The 19,936-nt window shown below is 37.7% G+C and overlaps 1 pseudogene; it reads right to left on the reverse strand.

Annotated features, from left to right (window-relative positions):
* Positions 1-6,818: 6,818 nt before the first annotated feature.
* Positions 6,819-18,486, reverse strand: LOC103270928 (annotated as a pseudogene).
* Positions 18,487-19,936: the final 1,450 nt, after the last annotated feature.

The following is a 19,936-nucleotide window of genomic DNA, read 5'->3' on the forward strand; positions in this document are numbered from 1 at the left end:
GCCCCAATAGTGCTTTCCCTCCTTTCTCTATAAGGTTTACAAGGCTCTACTGCAATTGGTTTAATTTCATCTATTCAATATGGTATATTTTAGGGATATGTACTTTTCTTTTTAAAATTTATTTATTTATTATAAAGATGTGGGATACAATTTAGGGTTAGGTATATAAACACTGATCATGCAGGTGCACTTGTTGATTAGGTATGCCCCTCCCTTCCTTAGCAGTTTCCCTCAACTGCCAGTCTCACCGCCCCCCCGCCCGACAGTTTTCCACTACCGCCAGGCACTTTCTTATAGCATTATAATTGTTCAAGGCAACCTTATGGGTGAGAACATATGGAACTCAGTTCTTTGTTTCTGTGATTAATCACTGAGTATGATAGACTCCAAATCCATCCAAGTTGCTGCAAAGTCCATATATTTGTCCTTCTTTATGGCTGTATAATATTCCATTGTGTAAATGTACCATATTTTTAAATCCAGTCCAACTTCCATGGGCAACAGGGTTGGCTCCATGTTTTTGCTATTGTGAATAGAGCTGCAACAAACATATGTGTGCAGGTATTTTTCTTGTAGAAATATTTTGAGTTCCTCAGGGTATATTCCCAATAGGAGAATTGCTGGGTCATGTGGAAGGTCAATTTCTAGTTCTTTCAGAAATCACCACACTGTCTTCCAAAGAGGTTGTACTAGTCTGCATTCCCACCAGCAGTGCAGAAGTGTTCCTTCTCCATATTCTCGCCAACATTTGTTGTTTGTTTTATTAATGATAACCATTCTTACAGGGGTTAGGTGGTATCTCAATGTGGTTTTGATTTGCATTTTTCTGGTGATGAGTGAGGCTGAGCACTTTTTCATGTGTCTGTTGGCTGCCCATATATCTTCTTTTGAGAAGTATCTATGCATGTCTTTTGCCCACTTTTTAAGGGGTCTGTTTGTTTTTTTCCTTTCAGCGCATTTGAGTTCTTTGTAGATCCTAGATGTTATCCCTTTGTTAGATATACAGTTGGCAAATAGGGATATGTACTTTTCTCGATATTTTTATTTTCTTATTTTTCAAGACATAATATTTACTAAGTAAATATTTTGAGAATGAAATCATTTAAAGAACATTTGAGAGCCATTCTATGAAATATACCAATAGTCTACTTGTATTTAAACCTTTTATTATTTTGCTATTTTTTCCTACTCTTGCACAACATATTTACAACACTCTTACTCTTACTCTGAGGTTTTCTCCATGTTAAGGAGGAAATTATTTAGACAATAATCTCAACATTCTAAAACATTTCTGCTTTCTAGTAGTTCAAACAAAAAAGTATGTTTCTGTTAGACATAAGATATTTACATTTTTAGAGTTTAAAGTGACTCATTAAATTTGTTTCTTTAAAATTAGTGTATCAATTTATCCTTATGATTTTAAAACTTCCAGATTTTAATGAAAATTACAAATAAATGTGCTTAATATGAGTGAAAATTTTTATTGAGGTAAATATTTGGTTTGCTTTTAATAGTTTTTTTTTTTTAAAGATATTAACCAACACAGGCTTAATATTCCCCTCAGCTTGACCAAACTTTGGACAATTTTTTCCTAACATTTGGCTCCTAAAACAAATTGTCTGGTACATTTTTTTAAAAATAGTATTTGATATTTATTACAAAAAAAGAAACTTTTGAATTTTTAATTCACAATGTGGGCATATTTGTTTTGGATTGCTGTTGTAAAAAAAAAAAAAAAATCCCATAAAGCTATTAGTTTAAAGCAACACAAATTTATTCTCTTATACCTCTGAAGGTCAGAAACCGGAAATCCGATTTATTGAACTAAAGTCAAGGTGTTGGCATGGATGGTTTCTTCCAGAAGCTCTGAAGAGAGAATCTTTTCCTTCCCTTTCCGAATTTCTAGAGTTACCTTTCCTATCTTCCTTGGCTCATGGCCTCTTCCCCCATGTTCAAAGCCAGCAACATAGCACTTTCACATCTAATTCTGCTTCCATCATTACATAACCTAATTTCTGACTTTCTGCCTCCGTCTTATAAGGATCTTTGTGATTACATTCAACATACCTGGATCACATAGCAAAGTCTTCCCATCTCAAGATCCTGAATCACACTGTAAAGTCTTTTTTATCTATAAGCTAAATAATGTCAGTTAAAAGAAATTAATCTTGTCCTAAAAACCCTAGATGGTAAAAAATGTAGAAGCTACTTTTCTTTTCTTTTCTTTCTTTTTCTTTTTTTTTTGAGTTGGAGTCTCCTTCTGTCACCCAGACTGGATAATTTCTGACTTTCAGAGATTTACAAGTTCAGAGATTAGAATTTGGATACTTGGGTGGCCATTATTCAACCTAAAACCCAGGGTAAACAATCCTTAAGCTGATAAAAATAAACTTGAGTCTGAGAACTATTTCATATCTAATTTTATCAAAAGAAAAGAGCTACATATTTCCTGTGTATGTCTGGAAAGAGTTATATAAATGAGAAGACCAGTGAATCATATTAATAATTCATTTTTTTTGCTTTGCATACTGCTTATATCTATAACTATAAGGCAAATGCAACAGATGTACATTCTTTCTCATTACCTAGGATTTTGCAATTAGAAAAGTAGCTTCAGCCGGGCTCGGTGGCTCACCCTGTAATCCCAGCACTTTGGGAGGCCAAGGTAGGTGGATTTCCTGTGCCCACAGGTTCGAGACCCGCCTGGGCAGCGAGACCTCATCTCTACAATAAATCAAAAAATTCAGCCGGGTGTGGTAGCGCATGCCTGTAATTCCAGCTACTTGGAAGGCTGAGGTGGAAGGATCACCGGAGCCCAGCAGGTTGAGGCTGCGGTGGCCGGAAGCGGCCACTGCACTCCAGTCTGGGCGACAGAGTGAGACTCCAACTCAAAAAAAAAAATAAAAACAGAAAAGAAAAGAAAAGAAAAGTAGCTTCTACATTTTTTACCATCTAGGGTTTTTAGGACAAGATTAATTTCTTTTTAACTGACATTGTTTAGCAATGTTGATAGGAATAATGATTGAATTGCAGAAATGCAGCCATGTCTTTGTTTCCATCTTATACTTATCAAGTATATTAGCATTATTATAATAGAGAAAGGGCTTGATAGAGCTCAGTATTTAAATTATAACTAAACATACAACTCCTTGGTTACTTTTATACATTCCAAAGGGAAATAAATCTTTCTAAATGAAAAGAGACTTTGCTAAGCAATCCTTTATCATGTAAGTTTAGTAATGTGAGTCCTATATAGAAACCTTACATGGACTCCCCATCTACCTCAGAATAAAAGGCAAAGTCCCTCAAATGGGTTACTAAGGTTTACATGATCTGTGCACTAACTACTCTAAAGCCACACCAGTCTCTTGGCCTTTCTCCCATGTGCCAGGCATGGTCCTGCCTTGGGACATTTGTTCTTGCTTTCTCTGCCAGAACATTCTTTTCTCAGATTGCCTCGTGGCTCCCTGGTACTTCACCATTAAGTCTTTGTCCAAAAGTCACTTTCTCAGTGAGATCTTCATAGGCCAGACAACACATTAGTTAAAAAAAAATTATACCTATAGTTTTATATATCTGTTAGTTCCTATCTACCACTGGTACATAATTATACCACAATTTAATTATTCTTTTGTCTGTTGATGAAGGTAGGGGCTAATTCCAGTTTAAAACTACTTATTTCTTCTATGTAATTACTTATACCAGTCAGAGTTCTCCAGAAAAATAGATCTAATATTATGTACATGTGTGTGTATGAAAGGTAGAGAGTTAAAGGAAGAGAGAGAGAGAGAGAGAGAGAGAGAGAGAGAGAGAGAAGAAGAAGAGAAGAGAAGAGAGGAGGGAGGAGAGAGGAGAGAGGAGAGAGGTTTTAAGGAAATGGCTAACACATTGTGGAGTGGTGGCCGGGCAAGTTCAAAATCTAGTGAGATGGACCAGAAGGCTATGACTAAGGAAAGAGTTGCAGTTTAAGTCCAACGGAGTCGTTGGAAACATTTCTGCCTTAGGGAGTTTAGTCTTTGTTCTGTTAACACCTTCAACTGATTAGATGAGGTCCATCCACTTTATGGAGGGTAATAGGCTTTTACTCAAAGTCCACCAATTTAAATGTTAATTGCTTTCAAATACTTTCACAGTAACACCCAGAATATCTGACTAAATATCTGGGCACTATGGCCCAGTCAAGTTAAGAAATGAAGTTAACCATCACAAGTAGTTTTAGTTCTCTCTTTCCAATTTTATAACTTTTATTTTTTTTAAATTGATCACCCTAAGTAGGATTACCAGCCTAATATTGAATGGAACAAATGAAATTGGACATTTCTGCCCCCTTCTCTCTCTATCTTAGGGAAAAAATATTCAATATTTTGCCATTACATGTTATATTATCAATATATTGTTCATGAATACATTTATCATATTGTGGATGTTCTCTTATATTCCTAACTTGCTTAGACTTTTTTTAAATAAACAATTACTGTTAAATATTGCCAAACACTTTTCTTTTCTCCATCTATTGAGATGATTATGTATTTTTCTTTATTATTTTTATGTAATGAATTACGCTAATTGATTTTACACATTAAAACTACTTGGCGCAATTGAGACAGACCTCAGTTAAACATGATGTATTATGTATTTTATATTGCTGAATTTTCTCTGTTGATGCCTTGTTCTAGCAACTGTGTTCACACAGGATATTGTTGTAATTTTCTTTTTTTTTTTGTAATGCTTTTGAATTGGGCAGTGTTTCCTCCTCCTTTATTTTTCCAAGCATGAATCCTTTGTAATCCTGTGCACCTCTCAGAATTCCATTTTTGAAGGTAATGAACAAAGTTAGATAAATTCTCCCTAGGAATATGAACCTTTGAAGGTAATGAATAAAGTTAGATAAATTCTCCCTAGGAATATGAACCTGAGGTTCATAGAATACAGTTAAGCTCTTCAGAAAGTGGTAGGAACTTCAAGAATATTATTTGGGCCACTGAGGAGTTTACCAATGAGAAATGTTTTTATGTAGCTTAGTGTTGGGGAGAAGTAACACTTAAGCAGGAGAGAGAAAGAAAAACAGAGTGAGAGAGAAAGCTCCCAGATGGTTTTTGAATTTCAAGTCCAATTTCTCCTGAGGATGTATATTTTCTCTCCCTAGATTTCATAAAACTCCCCTTAAGTTTTACAAAAGTTTTAACTATCCTAAAGTTTCTTTGTCCCCTCAATTGAGGGAAGGAGGCATAACAACACATTAGTTTCTTCTAGGTGCTATCAGGAGAAGGTCATTTAAGACAAATTATTTCAAATGCAAGGTATTTAATAGTCATGCATGTATCTTTTTAAGTGTAGTTCAGGTTATGAGATAAACTATCTGTCAAATTTAAAACATTTTAGAATTTTTGTTGTCAAAATCTCAATAAACTAAAATTGTCATTTATATATTTGTTTATATGTCTTTTTAGAAGTTTGATTTGCATTTGGCAAAAGTAATCTTAAAAGTGTGAAAAATTCTAAGAGGAAGGAATTAGAAATAGTGAGGCTAACAACCATTTGGGCAACTTGTGCAAATTTATTAATATTCCATTTCTTTAATCTAATAGCTGATTGACATGAAATGTTTAGGAAAGCCTGTTGAAAGTTTATTCACATTACCACATTATGTGCAGAGTACGTGCAGAGTATGTGCAGAGTATGCTATATTATATGATATATATAAATTCAGTGAACCTTTGTATTTCATAAGTATATTTTTATCCCTAATGGAAACTTGTAACAAAATGTTGTAAGGTGCTGTGAGACTTCTGGATACTCAAGCAGCTTTAGATTTAAATTAACTTAGGAATTGATTTCCACTTCAAGCACTGTTTTACTAAATGCAAAAATATAGATTGAGCTACTTCTTCAAGAAAGAATCTTCAAATTGATAGGTCTAAATTTTACCCTTGAACACTGTTTCAGCTTACACTGTTTATACACAGAAAGCTCCAGGGTACCTAATTTAGTGGCAAATGCAAATACACAGACCTCTAAGGTAATTTCTTCTCCATCTAGCTGGCAAATAGCAAAAACTCCCTCTTACTCTGGTAGCTGTTTGCCACCTGCAGCATCTCAAGTAAGTGAGGATTCAGTAAAAGAAGGGAGATTTTCTTTCTTTCTCTCTCTCTCCTTTTTTTTTTTTGTAAGAGTCTCATTCTAGCTCAGGCTGGAGTGCAGTGGCAAAATCAACCTCCAGGGCTCAGGCGATCCTTCCACCTCAGTCTCCCAAGTAACTGGGACTACAGGTACACACTACTATGCCTGGCTAATTTTTAAAATTATTTTAGTAGAGGTGGGGTCTGACTATGTTGCCCTGGCTGGTTTGGAACACCTGGACTCAAGCATTTCTTTCACTGCAACCACTCAAAGGGCTGGGATTACGGGCATCAGCCACTGCATCCAGCCAGAGATTTTTTTCTTTTGTATTAAGAAAGAACACTGAGGGAAGAATTTGAAAAAGAAAAAGAAAAAGAAAAAAATCTCTGAATATTGGTAGTGATATCTTTGAATCTTGGTGGAATCATTTTTCACTTGTGATTATGTGAATTATGACATCTCAGGTTGATTCAGAAGAAACAACATTGCAGATCTACTTTTTCTATTGTTTTATATACTCTTTCTAGATAATTTTATATTCTCTCCTGGCACTAAGAGCCTCTGTTATTGTAAGAGCTACGGGACTGATTAGTTTTGGAGGGGTGTGTGTGTGTGTGTGTGTGTGTGTGTGTGTGTGTGTGTGTGTGTGTGTGTGTGTGTGTGTGTGTTAAAAAGGAACTTTATTGGGTGTTGGGAGTTCAGATGAGATTCATGAGGATGTCGTCTTCCATGACAATGAGCTGCAGGCCCTGCTGGAGGACCGGCGCCGGGGATCTCCGCTCAATAGCAGCTGACCAGGAAATGGAGCCCGCTGGGGAAGCTGCGTGGGCGAGGATAGGGCAGGCAGAAGATGCGAGAGGTGAGGCCCCAGTTAGGACGGCCCCAGGCCCTAGTGTGGTGGGGGGAGCAGCGCAGGAGCCCCTAGTGGCTGGAGATGGTGGAGGGAAGCTTGGGGTGGGGGAACTCCAGTCTGGAGGGGGGCAGTGGTGAGTTGAGGAGGAGGCTCTGCACTTGGGGGTTGGCTCCAGGGTTCTGAGGCCAAAGGATGGGTCCAGGAGGGCGCAGACCAGGGGCTGTTCCAGAAGGGCCTTGGGGGACTCGAGGGGAGGGGCTGGGTAATACCTTGTGTTTGGGGCTGCCCATTGGCCCCAGAGGCCCCCACTGTCCCCTGAGGCTGGGACTGTGAATGGCAGAGCTGGAGCAGATTCTGTGAGGGCCTCGCTTGTTCCTCTAGGATGAGATCCAGTCCTGAGGGTGCTTGCTGTCCTCCCATCCCTCGCTGCTGCTCCAGCTTCTGCTGCAGGACCTGCTTGTGGTTGGTGATGACCTGCTGGATGCCACTGACAAAGCTGCACTGGTAGTAGGCGATGAGGCCCATGAAGAGCTTCTTCTTGAATGAGTAGAGCAGCATGAGCATGCGCACCCTGCAGGGGCCCGTGTAGGGGAAATGCACACAGCCGCTGAAGCCATTGCCCATGACGCGGTGGAGTCCTTTGAGAGACTCCAGGTCCTTGTTGGTGCAATGGAATTGCACCATCCTCGAGTTCCGGATCAAAGGGCCCAAGGTGGTCAGCAGTTGCTGGAGGATGAGCTGCATGATGAGCTTCTGGGACCACTGCTCCACCTTCAGGTTCTCTCCATGATTAGCGTAGACCTGGCAGGGCAGCGACCGAATCAACTTGGTGTTGGCATCCGCTGAGGCAGGTTTGGGTTTCTCCTGCCACTTGAGGACACCACTCCAGGCCAAGAGCTTATTGGAGAATGACTGCTGCCTATCAAGGGCTGAGTCTCCTAACTGTGCTGGGGAAGGGCCATTTATCCCTCCTGGGGTCATTGTGGCTGCCATGTATAGTGACCTAGGCTGCGCAGGGGGTGCCAGGCCCGGGCCAGGGGCCACATGAGAGACCAGGCTGGGCTGGGAAGCAGGAGGTGGCTTGGGGGCACCAGGAGGTCTTGGGGGATAGCAGGGTAGCTGGGGCATGGCTGAAGGGGGGACTCACTCCTGGATTGGCTTGCTGGGTGAGGGTGACGAATGAGAAGCGAGGGTCCAGCCAGGCCTTCTGGTTCTTGGCAGTTTCCACTGCATTCTGGGCAGCCACCTGAGCCACACTCAGGTTCCTAGAAACCTGGTACTGCGGGAGCACGGGAGGCAGAGACTGCTGGGAGGCTGCTGAGAGACTGGCACCCAAGGGTGCAGCGGGAGGGAAGGGGACCTGCTGCTTTGGCTGTAGGCGGTCTGGGGCCAAGCCACCCCCGACGGGCAGCACAAGCCCCCGAACCAGCACCATGTGACTCGGGTCCTGGCTCACGTCGGTGGGAGGCTGCAGTAGCTCCAGCATGGCTGGGAGGCGCCTTCTAGAACAGAAGCCGAAGGGCAGGCAGCTTCTGAGGAGAGCCAATGGAGAAGTGGATCCCCCGCTCCCCAGTCTTCACAAGATTCTCAGTTGTGCCCCCAGAATATGTGGTGCTTTCAACAGCAGACAGCAGATATGGTGGCGAGTTGCAGATAAGGATACAGACTCCTTCCGTCTGGTCAATCTGCTCGTGCATCTTCTTAACATCATCGAACAGCTGCAAGGTTGTACTGAACCTTCTGGGATAAGGCTGCAACTCTCGCCACCCCCGCCCGTCAACTCAATGCCACCGAGCCAGGTGACAGACTCCTAGGCGCTGCTGGTGTGGGAGCCAGACACTGTACCTAGGACTCCAGAGTGCAGTCCACCGTGTTGAACACCACGAGGCTGTACTGGGTCCTCGCATAGTCTCCCCTGAAATCCGTCTCGGGAGGAGGACCGTCATTAAAATACTCCATGGCTGGGAGCAGGTAGTGCTTGTGGAGCACCTTGAAGTAGGGTCCCAGGTTGGTGGTCCCCTCAATCACAAAGACCACCTCCGCCACCAGGCCTCCGGTGCAGACCGGGCCCTTGGACCATGCATGCCCTGCGCCGTGGTCACCATCATCGCAGCTGCAGGAGCCTCGGCCGGTTTTAAAAAAAAAAAAATTTTTTTTAAGTGAGAAGGCATGATTTATTGAGAGGACAGAAAAGCTCCCACAGTGGGAAAGGACTCGAAGGGTTGCTCCTGGTTTTTTTTAAAACATATATTTGGAAATTTTCTTTTCGAACTATATTTGGAAACTAGTACTTTTTATACTTAATGTTTTAAAAATTCCACCTCTGATAATATAAAATGTGCGCAAATAATTGTGAACCTTCTTTCAGGATTTTTTTTTTTAAAACACTGGATTGATAAAATGGTTGCGAGTGGGCATTCCCTAAAGGAATAACTATTCAAAACATTTTAATTGTTCAATTTGCATATCCCTGGATATTATTTTTGGATTTTTCTTGAAATTCTTTCTTCTTATTTGGCTTTTCTTTAAAAGTCAGTTCGGAGGCGGGAATGGTTAATGGAAGTTTGGCTGAAGAGGTACTGAAAACTTGGAACTTCAAATCCTGTCAATTCAAATTCAGGCAAAAGTCTACCATCTTACATGTTCAGAATGAGAATGGGAGATGATCTGTTGCTGGTACTTTTGATTGGGATCTTAGACACCAGAGTGTGTTATGTCACCCCCATTAAAGAAAGAGGATCCACCCTCTTGCCAATTTATAAGAAGACAAGTTGGGCTGTGGTTGGGAATGTTTCTGCTTGTTGGGTCTTTGGGAAGACTACCAAGACAGACTCTCCCCCAAACATAATTTATTTATAGAAAAAAATGTGCATTTATTCATACATGTTTAAACTTCAATCACCTTCAAAGTACTCTCCTTTTGATGCAGTGTGCCTATTCAGATGCTTTTTTCACTGCTCAAAACAGTTTTTGAGCTCATCAGTTTTGATACCTTTTAGTGCTTCTGCCATTTCCCATTTTTCCTCTTTCATATTGGCAAAACCTTTCCCTTAGAGAACTTTTGTTCATCTGGGGAAACAAACAAAAAAAGTCACTTGAGATCAAGCAAATGAAGAGAGTAGGGCACCGGATCATGCTGATTTTTGGTCAAAAACTGATGAATACAGAGATGTGTGAGCATGCGCTGGTATATCATCCATCATGAAATGGGCAAACACTTGAAAGAATCTCCCAATAAAAAGTTCACTGAAGCCAAACGCAGTCTCTAACAACAGCACTAGCTGGTATATTGATGCAGATGGGTTAATAGAACACTTACCTAGCAGGGAAAACCTGTACTACAAGGGACCACCCTTCCAATGAATTCCAGTTATTTTTTTTGGTGGGGCCTGCCCCCTTGTAGACACAAATAAGATTTAGCTTGTGTGGGGATCTTTGGGAATAGGGAAGCACAGTTGAACAATGACAGATAATTGGAATTGCGGGAAGATATGTTTGTAATCTTTATTTGAAATTCTGGTCTGTCTTCTATCTGGAAGTAATTATGACTTTGCCCAGGTTTCTATTTCATCCTCCACTAAGAGATGAGAAATGTGAACACTACCCTAAAGTGTCAGGTAACAAATATTTTCTGTATAACAATTTAAAAAAATCTTTATTTTCATCCTTAAGTCTTTGAGAAATTTATATTTAAAAATGTAGATTTCAGATCTTCTCAGACTTCTTCAAACTCCATAGCAGTTTGCAAATTTTTTGAAAAATGTTCCATTTTGAACTGATTTTTGCCTTATAGAAAAGTTCCAAAGATTGTAAAAAGAGATTCTATTTATTGTTCACCCGTAATTCATTGATGTTAGCATTACGTATTTATTGTTCACCTGTAATTCATTGATGTTAGCATTACATAGTCATAGTACAATTATCACATTAAGAAATAAACATTCTTTCTTCAAATTTCACCAGTTCAAATTTCTCCAGTAATGTTCTTTTGTCTTTTCTAGATGTCTATCTAGGATCCTATGTTGCCTTTAGGCTTTTTATTTCTCAGTCCACTCCAATTTTCAAGAGTTCTTCGATCTATCCTTTTTTTTCATGATCTTAACACTTCTGGAGAATTATCAGCTATTTTGTAGAATGTCCTTTGATTTGGATTTGTCTGATGTTTTCTTGCAACTGGAATGAAAGAGTTTTTATAGTTTTGGCAAGAATACCTCAAAAATAATGTACATCCTTTTAAGTGCATCTTATCAACAAATTCATGAGGTTGATATATCTTCTTACTTGGTATATTAACCTTGATCAATAGGTTTTGAATAGTGCATGCTGAGTTTCTATGTTTACAAACTATTAAATTAAATTTTTAGTAAAAAAAAAATACACACACACACACACACACACACACACACATTGGGAGGAGGAACCTTGAGACCTTTCAAAACTTACATTGAATTATAGTATATTTGGATCTATGAGTTAAAATGGAATATTATTAGTACCCAATATTGAACAATTTCTTTAACCTTTGACCAAGTATAAATTTCTTCAAACTGACTCTTGTGATTTTTCAATGAACACTCATTTTTAAAAAAAATTACATTCTTTATCCAAAGTGACCTGGCTCCAATTTTTAGAGAATGAGGTTTAGAAACCAACATTTGGGCACTAGGCGTGTTTATTACCAGGGTGACATTGCTTTTAAGTCATCTTACATGGAGCTGGAAAATATATGTATGTATACTGATCCTTGCATATACAGATATCTGTATCTGTCTGTCTGTTCGTCCATCTGCCTACCAACTTACCTATCTTTTGAATCAACTATGTGTGTATATTAAATACAGTGACTTCCCAATAATACTTAGAATCCAATTAAACAGCATTCATTTTAATCTTACTTTCTCCTTATTTGTAAGAATATGGAAGATAGATTGTATTCAGGAATGACAAATATGCTTTTGCTTTGAGCATTTCTATGAATTTACTTTGCTCTTTTCATTTATTTTTCCTGGAGGAGACAAGGATGTGGAAAATGCTGAGAATATGGAATTTATTTATGGACATTGGCATGTTTTGTTTTAGTTGACTGTTGGATGACCTAGCAGAGTTGTTTAGTAGGGAGTAGGCTATTAATCAAATTCTCAGGGAAAACATCAGATGTATTTTGGAGTTATCAGTATAAAAATGTTACAAGTTTAGGACTAGATGACATCACTTAAGGAGGAAGTATTGATAGAAGGAAAAAATAATAGATTATGACCATGGTAATTCAATATGTTGGGACTAGGGAAAGGAAGAGAAATAAATAAAAAAGAGAAGGAGTTGTCAGTGAAATAGGAATAAAATGAAGTATATTTGATGTACCAGAGTCAAAGGTAGAAAGGATCTCAAGAGGGAAGTGATTAGTCTATTTGTCAAATGATAGTCTATTTAAAATGCTTAGCAGAATAAAGATCAAGAAGAGACCACTGGATTTGACAAGATAGTGTTCAATTGTCTAAACTAGTGTACTACAGGCTGGGCACGATGGCTCCCACCAGTAATCTTAGCAATTTGGGAAGCTGGGGAGGGAGAATCACTTGAGGTCAGGAGTTTGAGACCAACCTGAGACGCCTGTCTCTAGAAACAGTAAAAAAAAAAAAAAAAGGTAATATACTTCAGAGGTGATCCTTATTTACTTTTTCTTCATCTTATCATTCTGATGGCTTGCTTTTTGCAAAGACAGCATGTTTTCTCTTTTAATCTATCTTCTATCCCATTCCATGGTTTCCAGTGGACATGCTGATAAGAAACCCACAAGTCATACCTTACTGGACTGAAAGGTTTGACCTTAAGAAAGGTTATCATCTACTTTTTGTCAAATGTGTGCATCCTAGAGCTTTTCAAAGAATGTGTCTGGGATTGAACATGTCCATAAACCAGCCTTTTAAAAATTTTTCACAGATTTTTCTTTATGCTTGATTCTATTTCCTACTTTCATTGGAAGTTTAGTCCTTTCTGTGTTTTTCTCTCTCTTTATTTTATTAAATAGGCTCCAAAGAAAAAAGAAAGATAGAAACATTTTTTAATCATTATATCTACATTCACTTGAAACAAAGTCATATTAAAATACAGATCTGTATTGTTTTGTTCCCTATTGTAGCATATTACCTACAACAGGATCTGGAACTTAGAAGCAAAGCTCAAGAAATATTTTTTCAATAAATGAATTATTATTACTTCTATAAAAGTTCAGTTAAAATTACATTTTCTAATTCTGTGATCTCTAGTTATTATTTTTTAGATATGATACTCTCTCAAATATATGGAGGAATTAATATATTTTTCTATTTTTAAAAATTATTTTTGTATAAAATCTTTTACTTGGGTGTTGATTTTTTTCTGTTTTAATTTGGTGCATTATTTCAATGTCTGGGTTTTCTTCCAATGTTTGGTGATATAAGGATACCTGCTAATGTTCACTTTTGAGTTACACTAATCATTTATCTCTTTTGTTTACTGTATTCTATCTAGAGATTATGGGATAGAGGAAGATACACTATCTGGATGCATTGTCTCGTTACTTTTCTCCTAGGACATATGTTTGGTGGTCTACCCAAGCCATCTAGGTCCTCCTTACTTTTTCAACGACATAAGCCATATTTGATTATTTAACCTAAAGGCAAATATCTCTGCTACTAGTTAGTCCAATTGAGGAATGGTGTAGTGGTCAAGACTCCTCATTATGCTGACTTGATTAATTAATCAGTTTCATGAACATCCTCAGGTCTTTTAATCTAGACCTGGAACTTTATTTAATTTCTCTTAATTTTCTGTTCTGTTCTGTAAGTGGAGTTTCTACACTCATTATGCTTTTTCTGTTTTCCAGATTGATGCTATGCATTTTCTTATAGGCATCAAAATTAAGCAAATGAATGGTTTACAGCCAGTAACAGATATTAGAAAAAACAGTGGTCTTAATATGGTAGACTTCGGAAACCTCTCACAGAGTCTAGTGTCTAGCAACAGGCATTGGGGCTTCACAGTGTTCTCAGAGACTCAGGCTCTCCTCATCTTTCTGTTCCACTATACAACAGTCCCCCTTATTTGTGGCTTCACTTATAGTTTCAAAGTGGCCTCAAAGTGCAAGAATAGTGATGTTGGAACATTGTCATAATTGTTCTATTTTATTAGTAGTTAGGTAATTGTTAACTGTAGTTGTTAATACCTTACTGCACCTAATTTTTAAATTGTTTTACCATAGTTATGAATGTTTAGGAATAACCACAATACAGATGTACCTCCTGTTATTGTGCTTCACTTTATTGCATTTATCAGATGCATTTCTGACAAACTGAACGTTTTTGGCAACCCTGAATCAAGTACATCTACTGGTACCTTTTTTCTAATAACATGTTCTCACTTCATATGTCTGTGTCACATTTTGGTAATTTTTGCAATACTTTATATTTTTTCATTATTATATCTCTATTATGGTGATCTGTGATTATCATCTTTGATGTTACTATTATGATTGTTTAGTGGTGCCTTGATCTACATTATATAAGAAGGCACACTCAATGAATAAATGAGGTGTGTGTTTTGATTGTTCGCTGACCAGCCGTTCCCCCATCCCTCTCCTTCTCCTCGGGCTTCCCTATTCCTTGAGACACAACAATATTGAAATCAGGCCAATTAATAACCTCAAAATGGTCTATAAGTGTTCAAGTGAAAGAGGGTCGTACATCTTTCACTTTAAATCAAAAGGTAGAAATAATTAAGCTTAGTGAGGAAGGCATGTCAAAAGCCAAGATTGGATGAAATCTAGGCTTCTTCTGCCTAACAGCCAAGTTGTGAATGCAGAGGAATATTTCTTGAAGGAGATTTAAACTACTAGTCCATTATTATAAATAATAAAAAAACAAAACAACCTTATTGCTAATGTGGTAGCCTTATAAGAAGATCAAACCAGCCACAATAATCTCTTAAACTAGAGCCTGACCCAGATCAATGTCCAATTTTATAAGGGCTGAAAGAGGTAAGGAAGCTTCAGAAGAAAGTTGGAGGCTAGCAGAAATAGTTTCATGAGGTATAAGGAAGGAAGCCATCTCTATAATATTAAAATGCAAGATGAAGCAGCAAGTGCTGAGGCAGAAGTTGTGGCAAGTTATCCAAAAGATATAGCTAAGATTATTGATGAAAGTGGCTATACTCAACAGTAGATTTTCAGTGTAGACAAAATAGCTTTTTATTGGAAGAAGATGCCATCTTGGACTCTTATGCTTGGCCTCAAAATTACAAGGGACAGACAGACTCTCTTGTTAAGAGCTAATGCAGTTTCTGACTTTAAGTTGAAGCCAGTGCTCACTTACCATTCAGAAAATCCCTGGGCCCTTAAGAATTATACTAAATCTACTCTTGCTGTGCTCTATACATGAAACAACAAAGCCTGGATGACAGCACAATCTGTTTACAGCACAATTTTAAGCTTAATCTTGAGACCTAGTGCTCAGAAATAAATATTCTTTTCATAGTATTACTGTTCATTGATGATGCACATAGTTACCTAAGAGCTCTGATGGAGATGTACAAGATGATTAATGTTTTCATGTCTACTAACACAATATCCTTTCTGCAGCCCATGGACTAAGGAGTGAGTTTGACTTTAAAGTCTTATTATTTAAAAAACAAACAAACACATTTTAAACTTTGTACCTGCCATAGATAGTGATTTATTTGATGGATCTGGGCAAAATAAATTGAAAACTTTCTGGAAGGGATTCACCATTCTAGATGCATAAAGAACATTTGTGATTCATGGAAGGTGGTCAAAATATCAACATTAAAGAGTGTGAAAGAAGTGAATTAAGTTGATTCCAATTCTTATGGATGAATTTGAGGGATTCAAGACTTCATTGGAGGAAGTAATTACAGATATGGTGAAAATAACAAGACATCTAGAATTAGAAACGGAGCCAGTAGGTGGGACTGAATTGCTGCAGTCTCATAATAAAACTTGAATGGACGTGGAGTTGTTTCTTATTGATGAACAAATAAGTTGTTTCTTGGGAGGGAATCTACTACTAGTGAAGGTGTGGTAATCATTGTCGAAATGACAACAAAGGGTTTAGAATATATTATAAACTTAGTTGATATATCAGTGATAGAGTTTTGTAAGATTAGTGTCAATTTTGAAAGAAGTTCTACTGTGGGTAAAATGTCATCTAACTGCACTGCAGACTGAAGAGAAATATTTTGTGAATGGAAGAGATAATTGATGCACCATACTTCATTGTTATATTAAGAAATTGCCACAGACACTCCAACTTTCAGCAATCACCATCTAGTCCATCAGTAAATGGAGGCAAGACCGTCTACCAGCAAAAAGATCACAACTTGCTGAAGGCTTAGACTATTGTTAGCATATTTAAAAATAAAACATTTTTGAGCTGGGCTCGGTGGCTCAGCCTGTAATCCCACGCCTTTGGGAGGCTGAGGTGAGTGGATTGCCTGAGCCCCGCGGGTTCGAGACCCGCCTGGGCAGCGAGACCTCATCTCTACAATAAAAAAAAAAAAAAAAAAATCAGCTGGGTGTGGTAGCGCATGCCTGTAATTCTGGCTACTCGGAAGGCTGAGGAGGAAGGATCGCCAGAGCCCAGCAGGTAGAAGCTGTGGTGGCTGGAAGCGGCCACTGCACTACAGTCTGGGCGATAGAAAAACCAAACAAAACATTTTTGAGTTAAGGTATGTACATTTCTTTCTAAGACATAATGCTATTGCACATTTAATAGACTATCCTATATTATAAACATAACTTTTATAAGCACTGGGAAACCAAAAAAAAATCATGTAACTTGCTTTATTGTGATGTTTGCTTTATTTGAACCAAACCCGCAATGTCTTAGAGGTATACTTTTATATGTAGGATTCAGTATTATCTGCTTTTTCAGGCATCTACTGAAGTTCTTAGAACATATCAACCATGGATAAGTGGGGACTACTATATTTAGCTACTATATTTAGCTATATTTAAGTACAATGGTACACACAATTCCAGTCTTCTGAGGGAAAAAAGGAGGGACAAGAAGAGCACACACTACAGTGTGTATTCCGCTTCAGGAACTTTCTCTAAAGTCCCTCTTTATAACTTCTCTTATACCTCATTGACTACAACTTGCTGTAGGAAGTTGGAAAATGGTATTACAAACATTCTCAGCTTGTGTTCTGATAAACTCTTTACGTTAGCCCTTTTCCTGAAATAAATTCTGGATTCTTTGACTGATAAAGAGGTAAAGAATGGTTATTGAGAAGGCAACTTACCATTTCTGCTACAATGATGTTCTCTATCAGACTCTGAAAAAGAACAGTCAGTCAGGCTGCAGGTGTGGAAAAGGACACCAGTCTCACGTGAAATCCGTTCCATTAGCAGCTACTCTGGGACTTTATAATTTCTAGCTTTTACCAAGAAGATTTTACTTGGGAAATATCCAGATTTCTGGGTTGGTAAGATTCAAAGATGTAAACATCAATTATACTGTGTAGAACTGGATTAAATGACAGATCTTATAATACAAAAGGTATGAAATAAAGAAAATATATTTAGAAATAGAATATAAAAACCAAGGAAGAGCTTTGGATAAGAAACTCATTATAAGTTTACATGGTATTTTTTGGGACTTTTAAAACACCGCAAAAATTATAAGTATGTGAGGTAATGCATGATTTAATTAGCTAGATTTACCCATTCCACAATGTGTTTATACTTCAAAAACACGTTACATGTAATACGTACACATACCTTTACCTGTCAATTAAAAATAATAAATTAATTTCAGAAAAGAAAAACAAGAAGTCATATTTTCCACATACAGTTTGAAGGAACTGACCTATGTGTGTATAATGGAGTAAAAATAAAAGGCCAGTTCTAACACTGAATAAATGACTTAAGATCAGTCTGTAATAGAATCAAGCATATTTTAAAATGTTTAAGAATGCCCTTTGAGAACACAGCTTGAAGCTCAGTGAGACAGGTACTAGCTCCAAGAAAAGAAGTGACCTCGGCTCTTGGACTAAGAATAAGGGAGGAGGAAGTTTTTTTTCTACCCGGGGTGAAATTATCTTAAAGGTGGCTGACAACACAATATTTGTACAGAGGTACAAAATAAATCAAAAAGATGAAAGGAGAATAATGGGATAAGACAAGATTTAGGAAGGCCAGAAAATACAGGAAAACTTTTGACTTTTGACAGAAAACAAAATGTGAAGATGAGGTATTGGCAAAAAGTCCTGCAGAATTCCATCACCTCTTTCTTCCCTTAGTATTAAACAGCCAGCAACCTTGCAAGCGGCTAAATGCAGATTCTCTTTATAGTTTGGCATGCCCCTGGCATACTTTGTTTAGTGTACCTGCCAGCACATGACCCACCTTTCTTCAGAATTTTTTAATATTTCATTTTCTGTCAATCTCTACTCTCCTTCTTTGGACCTCTGCTGACACACAGGTCTTTTTCAAGGTGTTCCTGAAAGGTTGGCGACATCATTCAGACAATAGGTAGTGAATGTCTTCCAACCAAAAATACCCTCTGAAAAAGCTTTTCAGAGAGACACAAAAAGGAGTTTGTATAACAAAACTCAGTAGTTTTTATGTTGTTGAAATGACAGCATTTGGCTGTCTCTCTGAGTAACTTTTTGTAATCATATGACAGAGGCAACAATAAAAAATTTTTAAGAACTACATTGGGGAAGATAAAATAGAAGATCTGATATTGCTGTAAAATGTGAGAGACTTCATAATACATCAGTAGTCTAGCACTGTAAAAGTAATCCCAAATGTCAAACTTGGCCAAGGCTTTGAGAAGTTAAACTATTTTTTATAAATTGCCAGTGTTAAGTGATTAGCAATGACATTTCCATCCTATTTGAAGATATATTGTTATAAAAGTGTTCTAAGCATCAGACTGTCTAAACCATAGCACATCATGAAGAAGCAAAAAGGGTGGGGGGGATTTTTGTGTGAATGAAGATGTTTTATTTTGAGGATTCATGAAAATGACATAAGTGACCCCAGTCAATAGGACTTTTGATAACCATTATTAGCTCCGATAACAACTTGTCTTGGCAATCTACATTTCTACCCAGCCACTTTATGACCTGTCTTAAAGATGGTTGGGAATTTTAAAGATAGATAAACTTATCACTGACCATGGCTCTCTGACCTTGGTGGCCTGTGGTCCAACCAACCAAAATAATGAAACCAAGCGAGTTCACTGTCTAAGAATCAAACACAGGAGTATCTTGAGTAGAAGATAAGAAAAAATCTTACAGTTCAATAACCGATTCTTATTCAGATCTTCATTAACTATGAAATATGAGATATTAAAAAAATTAAGCAGTTTATCTCATTTAAGTTTGGAAGGAAGGAAGAATATTGATACTTGAAAACAATAACTTCTGTAAAAATTTTGCCTTTGATTTACTTAAATGCCCAATATTTGCCTATTATAAAAGGTCTTGCCACAAAATGTGAGCTTAGGGTAGTAGAGAGTTATGGAGTTCAACATACCAGGGTTCTACTCCTGATACCTACTACACAGTTTTTGGATCTGTAGAATTTGTATTATAATAACATATGCCTTAGAGAGAATTGTTTTAAGTGTTGACAAAGAAAAAAATGTATAAAACACAAATTAGAATTATTTAACGTTCTTTCCTGTTCAACTTATTTACCATTAAATCTATGCCTCTTGCCAGGTTGAAAATGGCTTGGAAGGCATGCTCTTTAGACACAGGCATCAGCAAGTTCTCTTTACCCTCTCCTTGGGCAAATAGAGGACACTCTTCACTGTGAAACAATAAGGAAAAGAATAAACCCATTATGATAGTAATCTTCTTTTGCCAGTATATATGAGCTTGTGGACTTCCAATCCAAATGGCAAAAAAAGCAATTCAAGGTATATTTGCCCTTTTCTGTTCTTAATCTCCATGTGT

Source organism: Carlito syrichta, unplaced genomic scaffold, assembly GCF_000164805.1.
Source record: "Carlito syrichta isolate Samal-C Ts95f unplaced genomic scaffold, Tarsius_syrichta-2.0.1 Scaffold310846, whole genome shotgun sequence".
NCBI lineage: Eukaryota > Metazoa > Chordata > Mammalia > Primates > Tarsiidae > Carlito > Carlito syrichta.